Source organism: Oncorhynchus mykiss, chromosome 27 (genome assembly GCF_057628025.1).
Source record: "Oncorhynchus mykiss isolate SJ-2025 chromosome 27, ASM5762802v1, whole genome shotgun sequence".
NCBI classification, from domain to species: domain Eukaryota; kingdom Metazoa; phylum Chordata; class Actinopteri; order Salmoniformes; family Salmonidae; genus Oncorhynchus; species Oncorhynchus mykiss.
This window is the reverse complement of record NC_143048.1, coordinates 16,878,294-16,903,857: the sequence shown is the minus strand read 5'-3', so window position 1 is coordinate 16,903,857 and position 25,564 is coordinate 16,878,294. Positions and strand designations below refer to the sequence as shown.

Here is a 25,564-nt window from a genome sequence, read left to right as displayed (position 1 = left end):
AGGTAATCCTTTTGATTTTATGAGATAAAAGTGCTTCATTTCTATGTATTCGCATGCAACTAATTTGTGCCCACAAAGCGTTTTTTAAATCGTATCATAGCATTCATAATGTCCTGCATCACAGATTATCTACAACACCGTACAGTACGTTCCTCTGTTCCGTACCATCACAGATTATCTACAACACCGAACAGTACGTTCCTCTGTTCCGTACCATCACAGATTATCTACCACACCGTACAGTACGTTCCTCTGTTCCGTACCATCACAGATTATCTACAACACCGTACAGTACGTTCCTCTGGCCCGTACCATTACAGATTATCTACAACACCGTACAGTACGTTCCTCTGTTCCGTACCATCACAGATTATTTACCACACCGTACAGTACGTTCCTCTGGCCCGTACCATTACAGATTATCTACAACACCGTACAGTACGTTCCTCTGTTCCGTATCATCACAGATTATCTACAACACCGTACAGTACGTTCCTCTGTTCCGTACCATCACAGATTATCTACAACACCGAACAGTACGTTCCTCTGTTCCGTACCATCACAGATTATCTACAACACCGTACAGTACGTTCCTCTGTTCCGTACCATCACAGATTATCTACAACACCGTACAGTACGTTCCTCTGTTCCGTACCATCACAGATTATCTACCACACCGTACAGTACGTTCCTCTGTTCCGTATCATCACAGATTATCTACAACACCGTACAGTACGTTCCTCTGGCCCGTACCATTACAGATTATCTACAACACCGTACAGTACGTTCCTCTGTTCCGTACCATCACAGATTATCTACAACACCGTACAGTACGTTCCTCTGTTCCGTACCATCACAGATTATCTACCACACCGTACAGTACGTTCCTCTGTTCCGTACCATCACAGATTATCTACAACACCGTACAGTACGTTCCTCTGTTCCGTACCATCACAGATTATCTACAACACCGTACAGTACGTTCCTCTGTCCCGTATCATCACAGATTATCTACAACACCGTACAGTACGTTCCTCTGTTCCGTACCATCACAGATTATCTACAACACCGAACAGTACGTTCCTCTGTTCCGTACCATCACAGATTATCTACCACACCGTACAGTACGTTCCTCTGTTCCGTACCATCACAGATTATTTACCACACCGTACAGTACGTTCCTCTGATCCGTACCATCACAGATTATCTACAACACCGTACAGTACGTTCCTCTGATCCGTACCATTACAGATTATCTACAACACCGTACAGTACGTTCCTCTGTTCCGTACCATCACAGATTATCTACCACACCGTACAGTACGTTCCTCTGTTATGTACCATCACAGATTATCTACAACACCGTACAGTACGTTCCTCTGGCCCGTACCATTACAGATTATCTACAACACCGAACAGTACGTTCCTCTGTTCCGTATCATCACAGATTATCTACCACACCGTACAGTACGTTCCTCTGGCCCGTACCATTACAGATTATCTACAACACCGTACAGTACGTTCCTCTGTTCCGTACCATCACAGATTATCTACAACACCGTGCAGTACGTTCCTCTGTCCCGTACCATCACAGATTATCTACAACACCGTACAGTACGTTCCTCTGGCCCGTACCATTACAGATTATCTACAACACCGAACAGTACGTTCCTCTGAGCCGTACCATCACAGATTATCTACAACACCGTACAGTACGTTCCTCTGTTCCGTATCATCACAGATTATCTACAACACCGTACAGTACGTTCCTCTGTTCCGTACCATCACAGATTATCTACAACACCGAACAGTACGTTCCTCTGAGCCGTACCATCACAGATTATCTACCACACCGTACAGTACGTTCCTCTGTCCCGTACCATCACAGATGATCTACAACACCGTACAGTACGTTCCTCTGTTCCGTATCATCACAGATTATCTACAACACCGTACAGTACGTTCCTCTGTTCCGTATCATCACAGATTATCTACCACACCGTACAGTACGTTCCTCTGGCCCGTACCATCACAGATTATCTACAACACCGTACAGTACGTTCCTCTGTCCCGTATCATCACAGATTATCTACAACACCGTACAGTACGTTCCTCTGTTCCGTATCATCACAGATTATCTACCACACCGTACAGTACGTTCCTCTGGCCCGTACCATCACAGATTATCTACAACACCGTACAGTACGTTCCTCTGTCCCGTACCATCACAGATTATCTACAACACCGTACAGTACGTTCCTCTGTTCCGTACCATCACAGATTATCTACCACACCGAACAGTACGTTCCTCTGTTCCGTACCATCACAGATTATCTACAACACCGTACAGTACATTCCTCTGAGCCGTATCATCACAGATTATCTACAACACCGTACAGTACGTTCCTCTGGCCCGTACCATCACAGATTATCTACAACACCGTACAGTACGTTCCTCTGGCCCGTACCATCACAGATTATCTACAACACCGTACAGTACGTTCCTCTGGCCCGTACCATCACAGATTATCTACAACACAGAACAGTACGTTCCTCTGTTCCGTACCATCACAGATTATCTACAACACCGTACAGTACGTTCCTCTGTTCCGTACCATCACAGATTATCTACAACACCGTACAGTACGTTCCTCTGTTCCGTATCATCACAGATTATCTACAACACCGTACAGTACGTTCCTCTGTCCCGTACCATCACAGATTATCTACAACACCGTACAGTACGTTCCTCTGTTCCGTATCATCACAGATTATCTACAACACCGTACAGTACGTTCCTCTGTTCCGTATCATCACAGATTATCTACAACACCGTACAGTACGTTCCTCTGGCCCGTATCATCACAGATTATCTACAACACCGTACAGTACGTTCCTCTGTTCCGTACCATCACAGGGGATAAAGAGTACTGAGGAAAACAGTATCTACTCTTTGTCATACAGCATCTGTCTCATCTTAGCTTTGAAACAGATCAACAAACAAAAACCCTAGACACACACACACACACACACACACACACACACACACACACACACACACACACACACACACACACACACACACACACACAGTTGAAGTTGTTGTATGCTGGGAAAAACAAGAGGGCTAATTGGAGAAATCAAGGTGGAACTTGATGAATCTCTCTCTCTCTCTCTCTCTCTCTCTCTCTCTCTCTCACATGTGATTACTGAAGACATTATTCTATGAGGTTTGGGGTTTGAGCTGTCCTCCAATCTGCTTGGCGAGTGGTGACGTCATCCTGCTCTGTCCAACACTAACTCTAATGGTGTCATGCATGAGAAATGTCCCAGCTAGACTACGAATTCAGTTAGACCCTGCTCTCTAACGCCACTTCGCTTAGAATCAATGTCACCCTGGCCTCCCCAAATCCCCCCTAATACCATCCCAGACAGACAGCCTACACACACACACACACACACACACACACACACACACACACACACACACACCTTGACCCAAACTCTCAGACAGGCTTTCACACAGGTTTTACACAGGTCACCTGGGGGCTCTGTCAGAGAGAGAGACATTCCGATGAGAGGAAGAGCTAGTTAAGAGAAAATGAGAGCAAATAGATTGAATGAGAGAGGAGAAGGAGATAGATGGAGATATCGAAGGGACAGAGATAGTGAAGGATGGGGAGAGAGAGCGAAAGAGAGATAGAGAGGAAGAGGAGGGAGGAGTGTGGTGGTGTGTGATTGCGACTGAACGAGCCGATCATTTCAATTTCCCCCGGGAGTTACTGATGGCCCTGTCCCCGCTCAGCCCAGACAGAATATTTGCTCAGGTCTCTCGCACGCACGCACACACACACACATACACACACACACACACACACACACACACACACACACACACACACACACACACACACACACACACACACACAGTCCAACACTCATTTTGCCCTGTCAACGCCACACCCAAAGCCTTACTCACTCTACAACTTAGTGAGACCGCAACAAGGACAAGTGATGTTCAGAGGTTCAGTTCTGAACCTACAGGTAGGAAAGACATTGCTGTCTTTGTGCTTTCCAGTCGTGCATTCCCCGGATCTACTGACCACTTTGTGTGTGGGAGCATGTGTGTGTATGCGTTAGTGAAAGTGAGAATATGTCCTGATACTCAGTGTGCATTATCAAGCACCCAACAAGGTCAGCAGGCTCTTTACATCCTGTAACGGTCCGTAAAACTAAAACACAGATTCATTGTTCACAAACCTGCTGGAGCTCTCTCTTCTGTGAGTTAGTTAATGACCTTGTCCAAAACTCAGACAGAAACCTACTCTATTCTCTCTCCTAAAGTACTTTTCTCTCCTCCTCCCCCTCTGCTCCCATCCATCCCTTCTCCGCAGCAGCACCCGGCCCGGTGTTAGGAGAGGAACCGTATCGCCTGCCAGAATGGAGGAGGGAAATAAACCAGGGGTTTGCATAATTTAGCAGCGGTGTGGGCAGAAAATCTATATTCATTTTGGGCTTTGGCACTGCCAAGCAGGAAACATTGATTGTGTGGTAGTGCTGGTGGATTTATGGTGAGCTATAGAGGCCGGAGAGGAGCGGTAGCACCGCTTAGACCTGCTGATGGAGACGGGACCTTGAACTCACAGGGCTGTATACAATAACACAGGAAATAGAGCTATTGACAGCTAGCTACACTACAACCTCTCATCTCTCCTCTCCTCATCTCTCATCTCCTCTCCTCACCTCTCCTCTCCTTACCTTCTTAGACCCTGTGGCTGTGAAGAAATTAAACTGGACCCACGCCAGCCAAGGAAAATAATAGGGAGGGATGGATGGATAGAGGGAGAGAGGGAGCAAGGAGAGATGGAACTAGGCTGAGTTATGGACTTCATCTATCCACTGTACAAGGTGTAAATCTGTCTCCACCTCCTCCAAACACCCCAGAAACAAACCAGGGGGCCAGAGAGAGGTGAGGGGTGAGAGGGGATGAGAGGGGCTTTGTGTGCAAAGTTCTGATGAAACAGAGGTCCCTGAAACTAACCACCAAGACAGACAGATGGAAACCACTCATCGCACTGTGACCTACTCGCTCACTTTCTCTCCACTCCTCTCCCAAACCTGACCCTCTCTCCTTAACTCCATCTCTCCTCCTCTCCGAAACCTGACCCTCTCTCCTTAACTCCATCTCTCCTCCTCTCCCAAACCTGACCCTCTCTCCTTAACTCCATCTCTCCTCCTCTCCCAAACCTGACCCTCTCTCCTTAACTCCATCTCTCCTCCTCTCCGAAACCTGACCCTCTCTCCTTAACTCCATCTCTCCTCCTCTCCCAAACCTGACCCTCTCTCCTTAACTCCATCTCTCCTCCTCTCCCAAACCTGACCCTCTCTCCTTAACTCCATCTCTCCTCCTCTCCCAAACCTGACCCTCTCTCCTTAACTCCATCTCTCCTCCTCTCCCAAACCTGACCCTCTCTCCTTAACTCCATCTCTCCTCCTCTCCCAAACCTGACCCTCTCTCCTTAACTCCATCTCTCCTCCTCTCCCAAACCTGACCCTCTCTCCTTAACTCCATCTCTCCTCCTCTCTCAAACCTGACCCTCTCTCCTTAACTCCATCTCTTCTCCTCTCCCAAACCTGACCCTCTCTCCTTAACTCCATCTCTCCTCCTCTCCCAAACCTGACCATCTCTCCTCCTCTCCCAAACCTGACCATCTCTCCTTAACTCCATCTCTCCTCCTCTCCCAAACCTGACCCTCTCTCCTTAACTCCATCTCTCCTCCTCTCCCAAACCTGACCCTCTCTCCTTAACTCCATCTCTCCTCCTCTCCCAAACCTGACCCTCTCTCCTTAACTCCATCTCTCCTCCTCTCTCAAACCTGACCCTCTCTCCTTAACTCATCTCTTCTCTTCTCCTCTCCCAAACCTGACCCTCTCTCCTTAACTCCATCTCTCCTCCTCTCCCAAACCTGACCCTCTCTCCTTAACTCCATCTCTCCTCCTCTTCACCTTCTGTCTCCCTCTCTCGACTTACTCCATATTTCAATCTTTCTGCCCCTCTTTTGTCTCTACCCCCTTTCCTGTCATTCTCCCATATTCCTCCCTCCTTCCCATCTCTACTCTCTCTCTTTAATACTTGATGAGCACACACACACACACACACACACACACACACACACACACACACACACACACACACACACACACAGAGGCAGCAAGAGAGTGACTTCTGCACAGACAGACACTCAGACAGGTAGAGTGAGCAGCCTGAATCACCTCTGAGCCAAAATGTGTTGTGTCCTAAAGTTTTACACACATATTTAAACAATATTCAGCAGACCATCTGCCATCCCATTCACTCCAACACACACATTGATGCAACCTCTCACTCACTCTCTTACACACACACACCAGCCCTGAAGCAGCCTCTACCAGTCATTCCTCCCTGGGGGACTCAAGGCTGCAGAGCCAGAGCCAGCCGGTGAAATCTCTGCCATCTCTGTCACATCGGCCATCATTCTCCTCTACCACAGGGACATAGCCTGGCAGCACACTGTCTGTGTGTGTGTGTGTGTGTCTGTGGAGCAGGACAAGGGTTGGGAGCCGATGGCAGTCTCACTCTGTTATCTCCAGCCAGTACAGGCCAGATGCTCTGTGTCTCCTCCTGGCACGTGTGTGTGTGTGTTTGTGATAAATGAGAGGTTGTGTGTCTGGGTTGTCTGTCCCTGAATGACCCTGCTATGGAGCAGGTTGGCCGACTGAGCTCTCTCACACGCTCTCTCTCTCTCTCTCTCTCTCTCTCTCTCTCTCTCTCTCTCTCTCTCTCTCTCTCTCTCTCTCTCTCTCTCTCTCTCTCTCTCTCTCTCTCTCTCTCTCTCTCTCTCTCTCTCTCTCTCTCCTCTCTCTCTCTCTCTCTCTCTCTCTCTCTCTCTCTCTCTCTCTCTCTCTCTCTCTCTCTCTCTCTCTCTCTCTCTCTCTCTCTCTCTCTCTCTCTCTCTCTCTCTCTCTCTCTCTCTCTCTCTCTCTCTCTCTCTCTCTCTCTCTCTCTCTCTCTCTCTCTCTCTCTCTCTCTCTCTCTCTCTCTCTCTCTCTCTCTCTCTCTCTCTCTCTCTCTCTCTCTCTCTCTCTCTCTCTCTCTCTCTCTCTCTCTCTCTCTCTGCTCTGTGGGCTAGGCTAATGACAGCCAGTGTAACAGTGGAAAGGAGAGGAGACACAGAGAGGAAGCCCTGCATACTGAGAGGGGGGAAATGGAGCAGGCGTAATCCCCGCAGACAGACCCACATTTAGCAGGGAAGAAACACACTTTATAGGGCAGGGTAACACTAGACAATATTAAAGCGACATTAGAGGTTGTGGACGTTGGTAATGGTCATTTAATGGTATAATAAAGAGTGTGAATGGTTTGACTCTACAGTCCCTCTGGGAGGCACTTCCTAACTAACCCCAGCAGACATCAGGGACCTGGCATCTTGCCAGCGGGGTGCCCTCCTGTTTCCCCTGGCACCTTACTGTCCCCTCCACAGCTGGTGTTTTCTACAGGCTGGTGTGTGTCCGCTCTGCTCTCCATTAGACCCCTGACACACACAACCCAGAGGTCCCTTGTTGCCCAGGCAACAGAGTGAGCATCTGTGTCATGCCAGAGAGAAACTGCAGAGGCCGAAAGCCAACACTGGCAACAGTCTAATGAAAGAGAGTGTGTGCTGTGTTACTTTGCTGAGATCACATATATAATGTTTTTATTTAACCTTTATGTAACTAGGCAAGTCAGTTAAGAACAAATTCTTATTTACAATGACGGCCTCCCAGGGAACAGTGGGTTAACTGCCTTGTTCAGGGCAGAACAATTTTTACCTTGACAGCTCAAGGATTCGATCCAGCAACCTTTCGGTTACTGGCCCAACGTTCTAGCCCAAATATGAACTTGTCTAGGCAAGTCAGTATTATTTACAATGGCGGCCTACACCGGCCAAACCCGTCAACGCAGGGTAGCCTAGTGGTTAGAGCATTGGACTAGTAACCGGAAGGTTGCAAGTTCAAACCCCCGAGCTGACAAGGTACAAATCTGTCGTTCTGCCCCTGAACAGGCAGTTAACCCACTGTTCCTAGGCCGTCATTGAAAATAAGAATTTGTTCTTAACTGACTTGCCTAGTTACATAAAGGTAAAATTTTAAAAAATTTAAAAAATAAAAATTGTGCGCAGCCGGTTGTGATACAGCCTGGATTCAAACCAGGGTGTCTGTAGTGATGACTCAAGCAATGAGATGCAGTACCTTAGAAGCCCTCCCAGGAGCCCTAATGAGCCTCAACCTGGGAGAAGATGTAAATACATCAGGACATAAAGGACTTTTCTGAACGTATGACTTTCTAAATGAGATTTTGTTGAAACCTCTAACAGTGCAAGTCCTTCTCTAGAAGGGCATGTGTCCAGAGAGAATAGAGAATGATCCATTCTACTATATCTATTCTATATATATATTAGTCTGTGGCACAGCATGCAGTGTTCCATCATATTAGCTATAAAACCTCCATTAACCTGTCAAAACAAACACCCTCTTTAAGAAGCCCTTATACATCTACAGCCGTGTGTGTGTGTGTGTGTGTGTGTGTGTGTGTGTGTGTGTGTGTGTGTGTGTGTGTGTGTGTGTGTGTGTGTAATGCAAACCCGTTATACAGCCGTCTTCAATAAAACCTGTGGTGTTTGTGTCTGCAGCATAACAGTGTTAAAGATTCTACAGCTATGAGACGAGAGCCTAACTATGAATATATACAGCCATTTAGTATCTTTATTCAACATTACAGCCACCTGGAGACGAGAGTTGCTTTGTTAGCTAGTTAATAAGGCCATACTGTCATTACTATGGAGTGTAGTTAAATAGGATGGTGACAGGTTTATGTCATAGTGGAGTGTGGAGATCATTAGGAGTGGATGTGTGTTACTTAGACCTGTGGTTCAGTAAACCATCACACACACACAGAGTGAGGTAGGGCTGTTGGTCTGGTGTGTCCCTGGTGTAGGCGTAATGAAGTAGAAAGCCATTCGAGGAGAAAACTCTCCAGCCCTGAGAAACGACAGAGACGGCCAGGGAAAATGGGAATCAGTGATGTATACTTAGAGACCGACCAAGGAAGGAGAGAGAGAGAGAGAGAGAGAGAGAGAGAGAGAGAGAGAGAGACCAAGAGAGAGAGACCAAGAGAGAGAGACCAAGAGAGAGAGAGACCAAGAGAGAGAGAGAGAGACCAAGAGAGACAGACCAAGGGAGAGAGACAGACAGAGAGAGAGAGCGAGCGAGAGAGAGAGAGACCAAGAGAGAGAGAGAGAGAGACCAAGAGAGAGAGAGAGAGAGACCAAGGGAGACAGACCAAGGGAGAGAGACAGACAGACCGAGAGAGAGAGAGAGAGACCAAGAGAGAGAGACCAAGAGAGAGAGACCAAGACAGAGAGACCAAGAGAGAGACCAAGAGAGAGAGACCGAGAGAGAGAGAGACCAAGACAGAGAGACCAAGAGAGAGACCGAGAGAGAGACCAAGAGAGAGAAACAGAGAGAGAGAGAGACCAAGAGAGAGAGACCAAGAGAGAGAGACACCAGAACATCCAAATGCAGTGCTATCTGGCCCTAAATCGACAGTACACCGTGGCTAATGGTTAGTGATCAAAACCTTAGAAAAACCTTGACAAAATACAGGCTCAGTGAGCACAGCCTTGCCATTGAGAAGGGTAGACACAGGAAAACCTGGCTCCCTGTAGAGGAAAGGCTGTGCAACCACTGCATAACAGCAGAACCTGAGACGGAGCTGCATTTCCTGACAAAATGTAAAAAATATAAAACAATTAGAGTGTCATTTTCCCAAATTTGGAACCCATATTCAAGGTTTCAAAGACCTCTCTGATGAGGATAGGCTACCCGTCCTGTTCGGGGAGGACGCAGAGAGCTGTGGGTTGGCAGCGCACTACATTGCTGCCTGCCATAAGATGAGGGACAGTGTCTGACAGACCAATCAACCTGCACATGTACTCTACTGTATACTTATTGTTATTGTTGAATGTATGGTTATTTTGACATTTGGTGATTGTTGTTACTATTGTCCCGTTGACAATTTGTATTTATTTTTATATTGTAAATATCCAAAATAAGCTTTGGCAATATGTACATTGTTACGTCATGCTAATAAAGCGAATTGAATTGAATTGAGAGAGAGAGAGAGAGAGAGAGAGAGAGAGAGAGAGAGAGAGAGAGAGAGAGAGAGAGAGAGAGAGATAGAGAGAGAGATAGAGAGACCAAGAGAGAGAGACCAAGAGAGAGAGAGCAAGAGAGAGAGAGAAGTAGAGAGAGAGAGACAGACCAAGAGAGAGGGGGAGGGAGTGTTGATTAGAGGAGAAACTGTTTTCAAGGCCATAAAGCTTAGCTCCCACTTCCCCTTTTTTGTGCTCTCTCCAGCAATCCCTCTCTTTCCTGTCATTTGTCTTCCTTCTCCCTTCTCTCTTCTCCCTCTCTTCAAATCAAATCAAATTGATTTGTCACATACACATGGTTAGCAGATGTTAATGCGAGTGTAGCGAAATGCTTGTGCTTCTAGTTCCGACAATGCAGTAATAACCAACAAGTAATCTAACTAACAATTCCAAAACTACTACCTTATACACACAAGTGTAAAGGGATAAAGAATATGTACATAAAGATATATGAATGAGTGATGGTACAGAGCGGCATAGGCAAGATGCAGTAGATGGTATCGAGTACAGTATATACATATGAGATGAGTAATGTAGGGTATGTAAACAAAGTGGCATAGTTTAAAGTGGCTAGTGATACATGTATTACATAAAGATGCAGTAGATGATATAGAGTACAGTATATACGTATACATATGAGATAAATAATGTAGGGTATGTAAACATTATATTAAGTAGCATTGTTTAAAGTGGCTAGTGATATATTTTACCTCAATTCCCATCAATTCCCATTATTAAAGTGGCTGGAGTTGAGTCAGTGTTTTGGCAGCAGCCACTCAATGTTAGTGGTGGCTGTTTAACAGTCTGATGGCCTTGAGATATAAGCTGTTTTTCAGTCTCTCGGTCCCAGCTTTGATGCACCTGTACTGACCTCGCCTTCTGGATGATAGCGGGGTGATTAGGCAGTGGCTCGGGTGGTTGCTGTCCTTGAGGATCTTTATGGCCTTCCTGTGACATCGGGTGGTGTAGGTGACCTGGAGGGCAGGTAGTTTGCCCCTGGTGATGCGTTGTGCAGACCTCACTATCCTCTGGAGAGCCTTACGGTTGTGGGCAGAGCAGTTGCCGTACCAGGCGGTGATACAGCCCGACAGGATGCTCTCGATTGTGCATCTGTAGAAGTTTGTGAGTGCTTTTGGTGACAAGCCAAATTTCTTCAGCCTCCTGAGGTTGAAGAGGCGCTGCTGCGCCTTCTTCACGATGCTGTCTGTGTGGGTGGACCAATTCAGTTTGTCTGTGATGTGTACGCCGAGGAACTTAAAACTTACTACCCTCTCCACTACTGTCCCATGGATGTGGATAGGGGGGTGTTCCCTCTGCTGTTTCCTGAAGTCCACAATCATCTCCTTAGTTTTGTTGACGTTGAGTGTGAGGTTATTTTCCTGACACCACACTCCGAGGGCCCTCACCTCCTCCCTGTAGGCCGTCTCGTCGTTGTTGGTAATCAAGCCTACCACTGTTGTGTCGTCCGCAAACTTGATGATTGAGTTGGAGGCGTGCGTGGCCACGCAGTTGTGGGTGAACAGGGAGTACAGGAGAGGGCTCAGAACGCACCCTTGTGGGGCCCCAGTGTTGAGGATCAGCGGGGTGGAGATGTTGTTACCTACCCTCACCACCTAGGGGCGGCCCGTCAGGAAGTCCAGTACCCAGTTGCACAGGGCGGGGTCGAGACCCAGGGTCTCGAGCTTGATGACGAGTTTGGAGGGTACTATGGTGTTAAATGCTGAGCTGTAGTCGATGAACAGCATTCTCACATAGGTATATTCCTCTTGTCCAGATGGGTTAGGGCAGTGTGCAGTGTGGTTGAGATTGCGTCGTCTGTGGACCAATTTGGGCGGTAAGCAAATTGGAGTGGGTCTAGGGTGTCAGGTAGGGTGGAGTTGATATGGTCCTTGACTAGTCTCTCAAAGCACTTCATGATGACGGAAGTGAGTGCTACGGGGCGGTAGTCATTTAGCTCAGTTACCTTATCTTTCTTGGGAACAGGAACAATGGTGGCCCTCTTGAAGCATGTGGGAACAGCAGACTGGGATAAGGATTGATTGAATATGTACCTAAACACACCAGCCAGCTGGTCTGCGCATGCTCTGAGGGCACGGCTGGGGATGCCGTCTGGGCCTGCAGCCTTGCGAGGGTTAACACGTTTAAATGTTTTACTCACCTCGGCTGCAGTGAAGGAGAGTCCGCATGTTTTGGTTGCGGGCCGTGTCAGTGGCACTGTATTGTCCTCAAAGAGGGCAAAAAAGTTATTTAGTCTGCCTGGAAGCAAGACATCCTGGTCCATGACTGGGCTGGTTTTCTTTTTGTAATCCGTGATTGACTGTAGACCCTGCCACATACCTCTTGTGTCTGAGCCGTTGAATTGCGATTCTACTTTGTCTCTCCTCCCTAATGAGGAGAGTTGATTTTAATGGCAACCCACTAATATTCTTTCTCTAACGTTTCTGTAACGCTCCCCTAACTCTTCCATAACACTTTGCTGAGCCCCCGTAGAGATAATTAAATTCACGGTCCATTTATGGTCCAGGGCATTGGCCCTCAGGTAAAACCGCTAACCTGTGCAGTGCCAGCTACCGGTAGCGACCGTGACCGCACACTCTAAAAAGCTGGACCATTGGTGTTCATTTAAAAAAACAAAAAAAACAGGGCAGATCACAGGGAGAACACAGCCATAAAAACAATTAATCTGGCTATAAACAAGCCATTCTGGCTGTCGGACAGGCAGGGAACCACACAGCCATGATATTAGACCAGGAGAAGGGGAGCGGGGCCACACACACTGCAATCTACAAGAAACGTATAATGTGGTAAATCCGTCTCTGCAGCCTGGCAGTACACATCTATATCTCAATACGTATCTACAGTGGTTTAGTGGTTCTCTCATTCACTGCAGTATCATAGAGTGTCTCAGCGCCAATCATTATGTTAAGGGCAGACTGTCACACAGACTTTCTAGCACAATGAAATAAGGACATTGAAAAAAGACTAAATCCATCATGGAGCATGATAAATCACGAGAGTAAGGCTAAGATTTAGCAGCATATCCCTGATGGCCAATTAAAGCAATGAAACAATTGTAATCTCCCAGGTTGCAATCGCACTGCACATTAGGCCCATCAATCCGTCATGCTTGGATGTGGGACTGGCTGCTAGTTCATTATGACTTTCACCAGCCAGCCAATCATGGACTACAGTTTCACTTGTGTCAGTGTGAATACCATGTGGCAGGGTGAATGGGCCAGGCAGGTCACCCGTGTTACACGTCAGTATTCCACGTCCATCCGTGTCTGAGGACGTCGGGAGACGGCGTAGCAGCCGGACACTCCGGGCAACAATGAGCGCTGTTATCTGGAAGTAGGATTTGGTTGTGAATAGGAACGGTGGATGGGAGTAAACATCTGGTTCCAAAGGTCGTATGTTCAAATCCAGCGATAGAAAGTTGTTTTTGACATTATTGTTTTAAGCCTATCCCACACCTTAACCCTTACTTTAACCATTCAGAGTTGATGCCTAACCTTAACCATTCAGAGTTAATGCCTAACCTTAACCATTCAGTTAATGCCTAACCTTAACCATTCAGAGTTAATGCCTAACCTTAACCCTTACCTTAACCATTCAGAGTTAATGCCTAACCTTAACCATTCAGAGTTAATGCCTAACCTTAACCCTTACCTTAACCATTCAGAGTTAATGCCTAACCTTAATCATTCAGAGTTAATGCCTAACCTTAACCATTCAGAGTTAATGCCTAACCTTAACCATTCAGAGTTAATGCCTAACCTTAACCATTCAGAGTTAATGCCTAACCTTAACCATTCGGAGTTCATGCTTAAACTTAAGCTTGGAACGAGGAAGAGAGGTAACCAAACACTTCGAAATTTGACGCTTGAGAAATATGGATGACTGTCTAATTCTGACATGAGAATGTGAGAGCTTGTTGAAATGGGCATCTCAGGGCACACCAAGTGGCATTCCCACTCGGCACGAAATGACACCCGAATGCATGAACTTACACAAAAGTGGCATATGTGTGTGTGTGTGTGGGCAAGTGCAGGACTGTACTGGGTCTATGCACATGCGATGTGAACGTGTGCATGTGTAGCCTTACGGTTTGTAGCTTGTGTGTGATGAGATGTGTGCTAAAAAGCATCTTCAGTTGGGTGTAGAATATGAGTGTTTAAGATTGCTAAAGCTAATAATAGCAGGATTTGTATTTTTTTTTAACCTTTATTTAACTAGGCAAGTCAGTTAAGAACATATTCTTATTTTCAATGACGGCCTAGGAACAGGATATTATTGTACTTCCGTTAACATTGGAAATGATGATTCTCTCCTGGCTGGCTCGCCTTCCACCACATTTAGCTATAAGAAAAAACAAATGTTGCAGCAACACAAATATACTTGTCGATACACAGGAACACAGACAGACACACGCATTCGGAGATACACCGAAACCCAGACACACAGCGTTCCCAGATCTGGCTGCAGCGCAGCAAAGAAAGAGAGAGAGAAAGAAGGACAGAGGGGAGAGAGAGGGGATGGGTGGGCTGTTTCTCTTTCAGATGTACGGGCCTGTACTGTACCTGTAAATGAGCTCCCTCCTCCACTCAGGGTCACCTCTAGAGAAAAGATAGAGGAGTGAGACTTTCTCCTATACATCCTCACACCAAATGACTGGCTCTGACTGACACACCGATATTCTCAATCTTTGCTCTCTCTCTCTCCCCATTGTCGTTCTTTCTCTTGCTCTTTCTTTGCTGCCCTGAAGCCAGATTTGAGAACGCTGTCATTCTGCTCCATTCTTTACTTTCTCTGTCTTCCTTTTCTTCCTTTCTGAAATTATGTAATTCTTCCACTGGGGTTTCTGACATTTTGTTATTGTGTTCCGTGTCTGGAACATTGTAAAAGTTTTCTACGTGAATAAGAACATTCTGGCGACTCTACTCAATGCCTCTGTCCAACTTGCATACCCAGTGTACACAACTAGTGTACGTGGAGAAAGATAGACTCACACACGGTACACAACATAAACACAAATCAGAGAAGGAAGAGAATACGACAAATACACACATGGAACCACAAGTTTAACACACACAACACAAGGTACACACACGCACAAACACACACTCATCCTTTCTTACTAATCAAGAGGAACACCTATGTAACAATGCTGTTCGTCGACTACAGCTCAGCCTTCAACTCCATAGTGCCCTCTAAGCTCATCACTAAGCTCAGGGAAATGGGTCTGAACCCATCCCTGTGCAACTGGGTTCCTGACGGGCCGACCCCAAGTAGTGAAGGTACTGTAGACAACAACACCTCCGCCACACTGATCCTCAACACAGGGGTGAGTGCTCAGCCGCCTCCTGTACTCCCTGTTCATCCATGACTGCATGGCCATGCACGCCTCCAACTCAATCATCAAGTTTGCTGATGACAAAACAGTGGTAGGTCTGATTACCAACAACGACGAGACAGTCTACAGGGAGGAACTGAATCATTGTTGTAGGCCACCTTGCTCACACACACTTTTTCAGTTCTGCTCACACATTTTCTATGGGATTGAGGTCAGGGCTTTGTGATGGCCACTCCAATACCTTAACTTTGTTGTCCTTAAGCCATTTTGACACAACTTTGTAAGTGTGCTTGGGGTCATTGTCCATTTGGAAGACCCATTTGCGACCAAGCTTTAACTTCCTGACTGATGTCTTGAGATGTTGCTTCAATATATCCACATAATTTTGCTGCCTCAAGATGCCATCTATTTTGTGAAGTGCACCAACCCTCCTGCAGCAAAGCACCCCCACAACATGATGCTGCCACCCCTGTGCTTCCAGACTTGTGGAGGTCTACAATTTTTTTCTGAGGTGCTGAGTTTGAAGGTAGGCCTTGAAATACGTCCACAGGTACAGCTCCAATTGACTCAAATTAGATAAATTAGCCTATCAAAAGCTTCTAAAGCCATGACATAATTTTCTGGAATTTTCCAAGCTGTTTAAAGGCACAGTCAACTTAGTTTATGTAAACTTTTGACCCACTGGAATTGTGATACAGTGAATTATAAGTGAAATAATCTGTCTGTAAACAATTGTTGGAAAAATGACTTGTGTCATGCACAAATTAGATGTCCTAACCGACTTGCCAAAACCATAGTTTGTTAACAAGAAATTTGTGGTTGAAACACGAGTTTTAATGACTCCAACCTAAGTGTATGTAAACTTCCAACTTCAACTGTAGTCTCCCATTTGATTAGCTAATTTCATAACTGATCTATCCCCTAAAAAAAAAAATTAAAAATAAAAAGGAAGTGTGGAATTGTATTATTCAACTCAGACGCAGTTTTCCTACTATATGATTCTTCTAATTCAATTTTTCTTCTCCTTGTTTTCTTTCTGTGGAGCCATCCTCTGAAGCCACCCAGGCGGAAAATTAAAACAATTTGAATATTTTCCAGGGCTGAGAGGCAGTGTGTATGCTGAACAATGATTCACCCGCTTTTACGACTTCACGCAGAGAGATAGCGTGTGTGTAAGTGTGTGTGTGTGTCTGAATCTGTGCGTGTGTGTGAATGTTTCACGCACACAAACGGTGCCTGTCTCAACAACAGATGCGCACACGCACACGCACACACACACACACACACACACACACACACACACACACACACACACCTCTCTCAGCTTGCCTGTGTCAGTGAATCAGGTGTGGGATATGTCATGTAAATCACACATGTCGCTGTAGTGACATTAAAGCTGCATTCAGAGGGATGAGATGCTTGGCAGGGGACAAGCACAGTTACATTCGGATGTTCTGGTAATATTGAGGTAATGATTCAGAATCATTAGCAGGGATGATTGTCATTTAAAGTTTAGAGGGTGTATCTATGTGGATATGAACCGATACGCCTGTGTTATTCAAGCTTCAACCTCTAGCCTAAATTACAATGAAAATCAGAAATACAGTGAGTTTACAATACTATAGTGATTTACGGTATTCTATATTTTTTCCCCCATACACACAACCTGCAAAATGTACACTTAATATTTTCTGTCATCAGCCTTCTCTGAAAATATACTTCCGAGTGAATGACAGGGTGAGACGTAAAGCTACACAAACCTCTTGTTACATGTCAGCCCAAGCTGAGGCAGAATGACAGGAACATGGTTAGCTGTCTATGGTATGGAGCTAATGAAGATTGGGTTCTCAGGTGTCAGTATGACTCACACACACATTGTACTAGCACTGATTCCCGCTTTCCCCTGATGTTGCTGTCAGCTACCCACTAGAGAACCTGACAGGGGAGGAGAGAGACGCAGCACGGTAGGAATAACCTCGACTTCACAGAGAGCAGGGCAACTCTAGTGCACTACTGCCTGAGAAAGTGACACACACACATGCACACATGCCCGCCCGCCCGCACACACACACACACACTGGATTGGATTCATTGCAGGCCTCTTTATGAACACAGGTAGTTGTTTCCTTCTCCCTGTGGTAATTTAATCTCCAATTGAAGCAGGAAACATGGGCCTTGCTGTATAAATCTCCAAGTTAGAGGCTGGCTCTGGGGAGCAGTACAGACCACCGATCCTTCCTCCCACCATTGAATAAAACACCCCATTTAGAACCTACAGCCATACACCATCAATCACAACATCACCACACACACTTAGAGAAGGGATGGGGGTGAGGGAGAGAGAGAGAGATAGAGGGGGAAAGGGGGATTGGGCAAAATATGAAGAACAAGAAGTAAGAGAGAGAGAGATAAACTGGAAGGAGAAAGGGAGAAGGGGAAGTATAGAGCACCTTCGTGTCCCTCAGCCTGTAAAAGCTCAATATGTGTTTTTTACTGGAGCATGTTAAAGAGCATGTTAAAGAACATGTTAAAGAACATGTTAAAGAGCATGTTAAAGAGCATGTTAAAGAACATGTTAAAGAGCATGTTAAAGAGCATGTTAAAGAACATGTTAAAGAGCATGTTAAAGAGCATGTTAAAGAACATGTTAAAGAGCATGTTAAAGAACATGTTAAAGAGCATGTTAAAGAACATGTTAAAGAGCATGTTAAAGAACATGTTAAAGAACATGTTAAAGAGCATGTTAAAGAACATGTTAAAGAGCATGTTAAAGAACATGTTAAAGAGCATGTTAAAGAACATGTTAAAGAGCATGTTAAAGAGCATGTTAAAGAACATGTTAAAGAGCATGTTAAAGAGCATGTTAAAGAACATGTTAAAGAGCATGTTAAAGAACATGTTAAAGAGAATGTTAAAGAACATGTTAAAGAGCATGTTAAAGAGCATGTTAAAGAACAAGTTAAAGAACATGTTAAAGAGCATGTTAAAGAGCATGTTAAAGAACATGTTAAAGAGCATGTTAAAGAGCATGTTAAAGAACATGTTAAAGAGCATGTTAAAGAGCATGTTAAAGAGCATGTTAAAGAACATGTTAAAGAGCATGTTAAAGAGCATGTTAAAGAGCATGTTAAAGAACATGTTAAAGAACATGTTAAAGAGCATGTTAAAGAGCATGTTAAAGAGCATGTTAAAGAGCATGTTAAAGAACATGTTAAAGAGCATGTTAAAGAACATGTTAAAGAGCATGTTAAAGAGCATGTTAAAGAACATGTTAAAGAGCATGTTAAAGAACATGTTAAAGAACATGTTAAAGAACATGTTAAAGAGCATGTTAAAGAACATGTTAAAGAGCATGTTAAAGAGCATGTTAAAGAGCATGTTAAAGAACATGTTAAAGAGCATGTTAAAGAACATGTTAAAGAGCATGTTAAAGAACATGTTAAAGAGCATGTTAAAGAACATGTTAAAGAGCATGTTAAAGAGCATGTTAAAGAGCATGTTAAAGAACATGTTAAAGAGCATGTTAAAGAACATGTTAAAGAGCATGTTAAAGAGCATGTTAAAGAGCATGTTAAAGAACATGTTAAAGAGCATGTTAAAGAACATGTTAAAGAGCATGTTAAAGAACATGTTAAAGAACATGTTAAAGAGCATGTTAAAGAGCATGTTAAAGAGCATGTTAAAGAGCATGTTAAAGAACATGTTAAAGAGCATGTTAAAGAACATGTTAAAGAGCATGTTAAAGAACATGTTAAAGAGCATGTTAAAGAGCATGTTAAAGAACATGTTAAAGAGCATGTTAAAGAACATGTTAAAGAGCATGTTAAAGAGCATGTTAAAGAACATGTTAAAGAGCATGTTAAAGAGCATGTTAAAGAGCATGTTAAAGAACATGTTAAAGAGCATGTTAAAGAACATGTTAAAGAACATGTTAAAGAGCATGTTAAAGAGCATGTTAAAGAGCATGTTAAAGAACATGTTAAAGAGCATGTTAAAGAACATGTTAAAGAGCATGTTAAAGAGCATGTTAAAGAACATGTTAAAGAGCATGTTAAAGAACATGTTAAAGAGCATGTTAAAGAACATGTTAAAGAACATGTTAAAGAACATGTTAAAGAGCATGTTAAAGAACATGTTAAAGAGCATGTTAAAGAGCATGTTAAAGAGCATGTTAAAGAACATGTTAAAGAGCATGTTAAAGAACATGTTAAAGAGCATGTTAAAGAACATGTTAAAGAGCATGTTAAAGAGCATGTTAAAGAGCATGTTAAAGAGCATGTTAAAGAGCATGTTAAAGAACATGTTAAAGAGCATGTTAAAGAACATGTTAAAGAGCATGTTAAAGAGCATGTTAAAGAGCATGTTAAAGAACATGTTAAAGAGCATGTTAAAGAACATGTTAAAGAGCATGTTAAAGAACATGTTAAAGAACATGTTAAAGAGCATGTTAAAGAGCATGTTAAAGAGCATGTTAAAGAGCATGTTAAAGAACATGTTAAAGAACATGTTAAAGAACATGTTAAAGAGCATGTTAAAGAACATGTTAAAGAGCATGTTAAAGAGCATGTTAAAGAACATGTTAAAGAGCATGTTAAAGAACATGTTAAAGAGCATGTTAAAGAACATGTTAAAGAACATGTTAAAGAGCATGTTAAAGAGCATGTTAAAGAACATGTTAAAGAGCATGTTAAAGAACATGTTAAAGAACATGTTAAAGAACATGTTAAAGAGCATGTTAAAGAACATGTTAAAGAGCATGTTAAAGAGCATGTTAAAGAGCATGTTAAAGAACATGTTAAAGAGCATGTTAAAGAACATGTTAAAGAACTTGTTAAAGAACATGTTAAAGAACGATGTTTTTGTGATTGCTGCCCAGTAAAGAAAGTATGTACAGTATTATTGTTAACATTGGCCTGATTCCTCTTCGTCACACACACTGAATTGGAGCGAGGTGTGTGTGTGTGTGTGTGTGTGTGTGTGTGTGTGTGTGTGTGTGTGTGTGTGTGTGTGTGTGTGTGTGTGTGTGTGTGTGTGTACGCATATGTTTCGGACAAGGTGAGGAGTCAGCCCTCATGCTTAATTAATAAGCCATTTCCATACGTTATCTCTGAATCCCTCAGAGGCTCACTGCCTCCTGGGTAATTGTGAGGGTGTAGAAGGAGAGGTAGAATTACCAGGCTTAGCCCTGTGTTGCCATTTAAATAGATGGGAATGGCATGTCGAGTGAAGAGAGACAGGAGTGGCTAGAAAGTGTATTTTCCTCCTATGTATACATTTTCCAAGGTGACTGAATTTTCACGATTGAGAGGACGAATAATATGATTGCATCTGCAATCATTTCTGCATTAGAGGAACATCCGGCCCTGGAAATAGAGGGCTTGGAGAGTCTGTGACTGCATCCTAGTGACTCAAACTGTCAATTACCACCATTGTCCCTTCTCGAGCCTGTGTGTGTGTGTGTGTGTGTGTGTGTGTGTGTGTGTGTGTGTGTTTCAGAGTGCTAACATTCAGATTGAAGTGCAGCTAGAGGCTGTTGGGTTCTATGGAGAGAAGGAGAGATACTTTACGGTCCAGGTGGAAGCTGCTCTCCATACCTCATACTGATACCTGAGAACCCACCTGATTCACACAGGGCCCCATGATGACATAATGACCGTGAGGCATTCAAAAGTGACTTTTCAAAATGCCTTTGCTGCAGCAGCGGTACATTGGTAGTGTGATAAACTCTTTCAGAAGGTGAAGTCAAGGACATCTACAGTGAAATAAAATATAATAATATGCCCCTACGTTCTGTTGGAACATTTACACTTCTGAATGGCTGCAACTGAATGATCTTCCTGCTGCAGTATTATGTCAAAGCTGCTGATAAATGACGAGCACCAATAACCATAACTGGATCAAGGGTTAACTTTCACAGACCTGATGTCGAAGGATTTATGTAGTGACACGCTCACATCATGTCTTGGACCCGCCTGACAAGAACAAGATAAATTCAAACTGCCTCGTTAATCAATCCCAGCTAATGATGTATGTGCTCAAATGTGTGTGTGTGTGTGTGTGTGTGTGTGTGTGTGTGTGTGTGTCTATGTGTACATATGTGTGTGTGTGTCTATGTGTACATATGTGTGTGTGTGTGTGCAGGCTGTCATGTGTGTGTGTGTGTGCAGGCTGTCATGTGTGTGTGTGTGTGTATTCCAGGCAGTTCTGCAGTGCTCCAGCTCTAATAGCTTGCTGGTTATTTACAGCCGGAGCAGGGAGCTGCTTTAGCCAGAGTGTTGTAGATCACCATGCATGTACAGACAGAGCACGCTCCCAGGACACCACCGTAAAGCAGCATCATTCTCTGGGCTTTATTACACTGGCTGGGCTGTGTCTGCTAGCTAACACAAGAACACCCAGGACTATGGACAGGTTTACAGTGGGCTGGAGCTCTAGCAGACTCACACTGCAGGCAAACATACACTTCCACGATGCTGAAAAAGATTGAAGTGTAATGCAAAGGAGGGTGAAAGAAAACAAAGCAAATGACTAATAATAACACCTTATTCAAATAGTGCTTTTCAAGGAGCCAAAGTTGCATAATGAGTCGCAATTGAATCATGCATCGTAAACGGTTTGGTGAAACCCTTCAAGGCTCTTGCTTTTATCAAACACAACAAAACATGACTGCCTTGAGAGCAGCCCAGATGGTACCAAACTAACTTTCTGACACAACAAACTCTAATCATCTCTACAGAGCTGTCGGAGCTCTGTTGATCAGAACATCATTTATTTCACATCAACATTGAGAGATGAGATGTGTCTCAGCCTGCTGAGGCAATCAAATCATTACTAAACAACAGCAGGCAGACATATTTAATAAGTGTATGGTAAATATGAGGAATAACAGTTTGTGTGTGTGTGTGTGTGTGTGTGTGTGTGTGTGTGTGTGTGTGTGTGTGTGTGTGTGTGTGTGTGTGTGTGTGTGTGTGTGTGTGCGTGTGTCTGTGTGTGTGTGCATGCATGCATGTGATGGGCAGACTGATTGGCACGCTATATGCGGTGCAGGTGGCTCTACTCTACATGTGGTGTGGTCTTTTAGAACATGTTGCCAGGGTAATGGACCGGATGATTGCTTAGCAACGGCCACTGACCTCACTGCAGGGGTACCCAGTGGGGGACTCAGAGGGGACCGGAGGGGAAGAGAGAGAGAGAGAGAGAGAGTGAGTGTAAATACAACCTAGATTTATTTGTATTTATTTTCCCTTTTGTACTATATGCACATCGTTTCAACACTGTATATAGACAAGACATTTGAAATGTCTTTATTCTTTTTGAACTTTTGTGAGTGTAATGTTTAAGGTACATTTTTTATTGTTTATTTCACTTTCTTTGGCAATGTTAACATATGTTTCCCATGCCAATAAAGCCCTTAAATTGAATTGAAATTGAAATTGAATTGAGAGAGATACAGTACAGAGAGAGAGAGAGAGAAAAAGAACAACAGAGGGAGATACATTGTGAGAGGAGCTGCTCATCTGGTCTGGATGACTGCCAAAGATGCCTTTGTTTCTTTCTCTTCTTCGCAATAGGCAATTCCACAGTAACGGAATTGTGCTGCCACTCAGATTTTTCCATTAAAATGTATGCTAAACAAAAAACATTGATTTCAAAGTTTAACAAACCATACAACTATATGCACAATTACTACTTTTAACAATTGCCACTAAACATTTTACAAAAACACAATTACTGGAAGAACTGTGCAGATGCAAAGTTTGGTAACAGAATTTCTGTAAAATCTCCCTCAAGTCATTTATATGAATATATGCTCTAAAGTAAGATTCAACGACGTCTGCAGAAAGAATGGGATATCAGCTATGACATGACATCTCATTTGGTTATTGAACTACGGTAAGTAACCAAAAGAGATGTCCCGCTAATGGAATTGGAATCCCGTTAATGGAATCTGCGGTAACGGAATATTATCGGTCCCTGATCTGTACTACACAGAAATGCATAATTATGGATATGAATTTCATTCTATTCATGGTGAAATAGGTACAGAAAAAGGTATAATTACACAATATCCTCCTTTGCACATTTGGGTATTATTCTACACACGGGCTATTATTTGAATGAGCGCTGTCTCCAAACAAGACCAAATCAGAAAGAATCTTGGGTTGTTGGTAACGGAATTTCAAGGCACAAGGCAGAAGGCAGAAATATACACGTTGATGTTAGTTGTCAGGGGTCTTTACATCAACACTACTGTGTTTTGATGTATTTATAATATACTATTAGACGTTTTCTACGACCTCTTTTCCATCTGTTTGGCCAGAAATCAAAACCTTTGCTTATTCCAAATTTTTGCGATGGAAAATGGTTGAAAAATGTATATATGCCAAACTTTGTCAGAAATATAGACTCATAGCTTTCATATGACACCATACTGTATTTGACATACCTTCATATGACACCATACTGTATTTGACATACTTTCATATGACACCATACTGTATTTGACATACCTTCATATGACACCATACTGTATTTGACATACTTTCATATGACACCATACTGTATTTGACATACTTTCATATGACACCATACTGTATTTGACATACTTTCATATGACACCATACTGTATTTGACATACTTTCATATGACACCATACTGTATTTGACATACTTTCATATGACACCATACTGTATTTGACATACTTTCATATGACACCATACTGTATTTGACATACCTTCATATGACACCATACTGTATTTGACATACTTTCATATGACACCATACTGTATTTGACATACTTTCATATGACACCATACTGTATTTGACATACCTTCATATGACACCATACTGTATTTGACATAATTTCATATGACACCATACTGTATTTGACATACTTTCATATGACACCATACTGTATTTGACATACTTTCATATGACACCATACTGTATTTGACATACCTTCATATGACACCATACTGTATTTGACATACCTTCATATGACACCATACTGTATTTGACATACCTTCATATGACACCATACTGTATTTGACATACCTTCATATGACACCATACTGTATTTGACATACTTTCATATGACACCATACTGTATTTGACATACCTTCATATGACACCATACTGTATTTGACATACCTTCATATGACACCATACTGTATTTGACATACTCCTATGAACTTCACATGTTGGTGCTCATGTCTTCCATTCCATTTATTTATCCTTTATCACAAATGCACTCCTTCTCTCTCTCACCCTCTTTATCACAAATGCACTCCTTCTCTCTCTCACCCTCTTTATCACAAATGCACTCCTTCTCTCTCTCACCCTCTTTATTACAAATGCACTCCTTCTCTCTCTCACCCTCTTTATCACAAATGCACTCCTTCTCTCTCTCACCCTCTTTATCACAAATGCACTCCTTCTCTCTCTCACCCTCTTTATCACAAATGCACTCCTTCTCTCTCTCACCCTCTTTATCACAAATGCACTACTTCTCTCTCTCACCCTCTTTATCACAAATGCACTCCTTCTCTCTCTCACCCTCTTTATCACAAATGCACTCCTTCTCTCTCTCACCCTCTTTATCACAAATGCACTCCTTCTCTCTCTCACCCTCTTTATCACAAATGCACTCCTTCTCTCTCTCTCACCCTCTCTCTCTCTCCAATAGGCCACGGCAAGGCTTTGTACTGTTTGCGCCTGTCTGTCTGTCTGTCTGTCTCTAGGCAGTGAACCTTGTGAAGCCTGGTAAAGATTTAAAGCCCAGCCCAAAGGTGTTGAGCTCAATGAGATCAGCATAAGATCAGCTCAAACACGCTCCTCACTTTCTCTCTAGGATTACTGTTTAGAGACGGGTCAAAAGCAAAAACGCTCCTTTCACTTTCTCTCCTCAAAAATGTATTTCTCCCTGAGTTAAAAGGGGAGAATAGCCCCTTCTCGTTCCCCCGAGGGTGCATGTGAGTGTGAG

The 25,564-nt window shown here is 43.6% G+C and overlaps 1 protein-coding gene across 1 annotated transcript in view; it reads right to left on the bottom strand.

Annotated features, from left to right (window-relative positions):
• The window catches only part of LOC149971250 (uncharacterized), a 104,827-nt gene that overhangs the window by 1,754 nt on the left and 77,509 nt on the right, over positions 1-25,564 (bottom strand). The gene's annotated exons all lie outside the window — the stretch shown is intronic.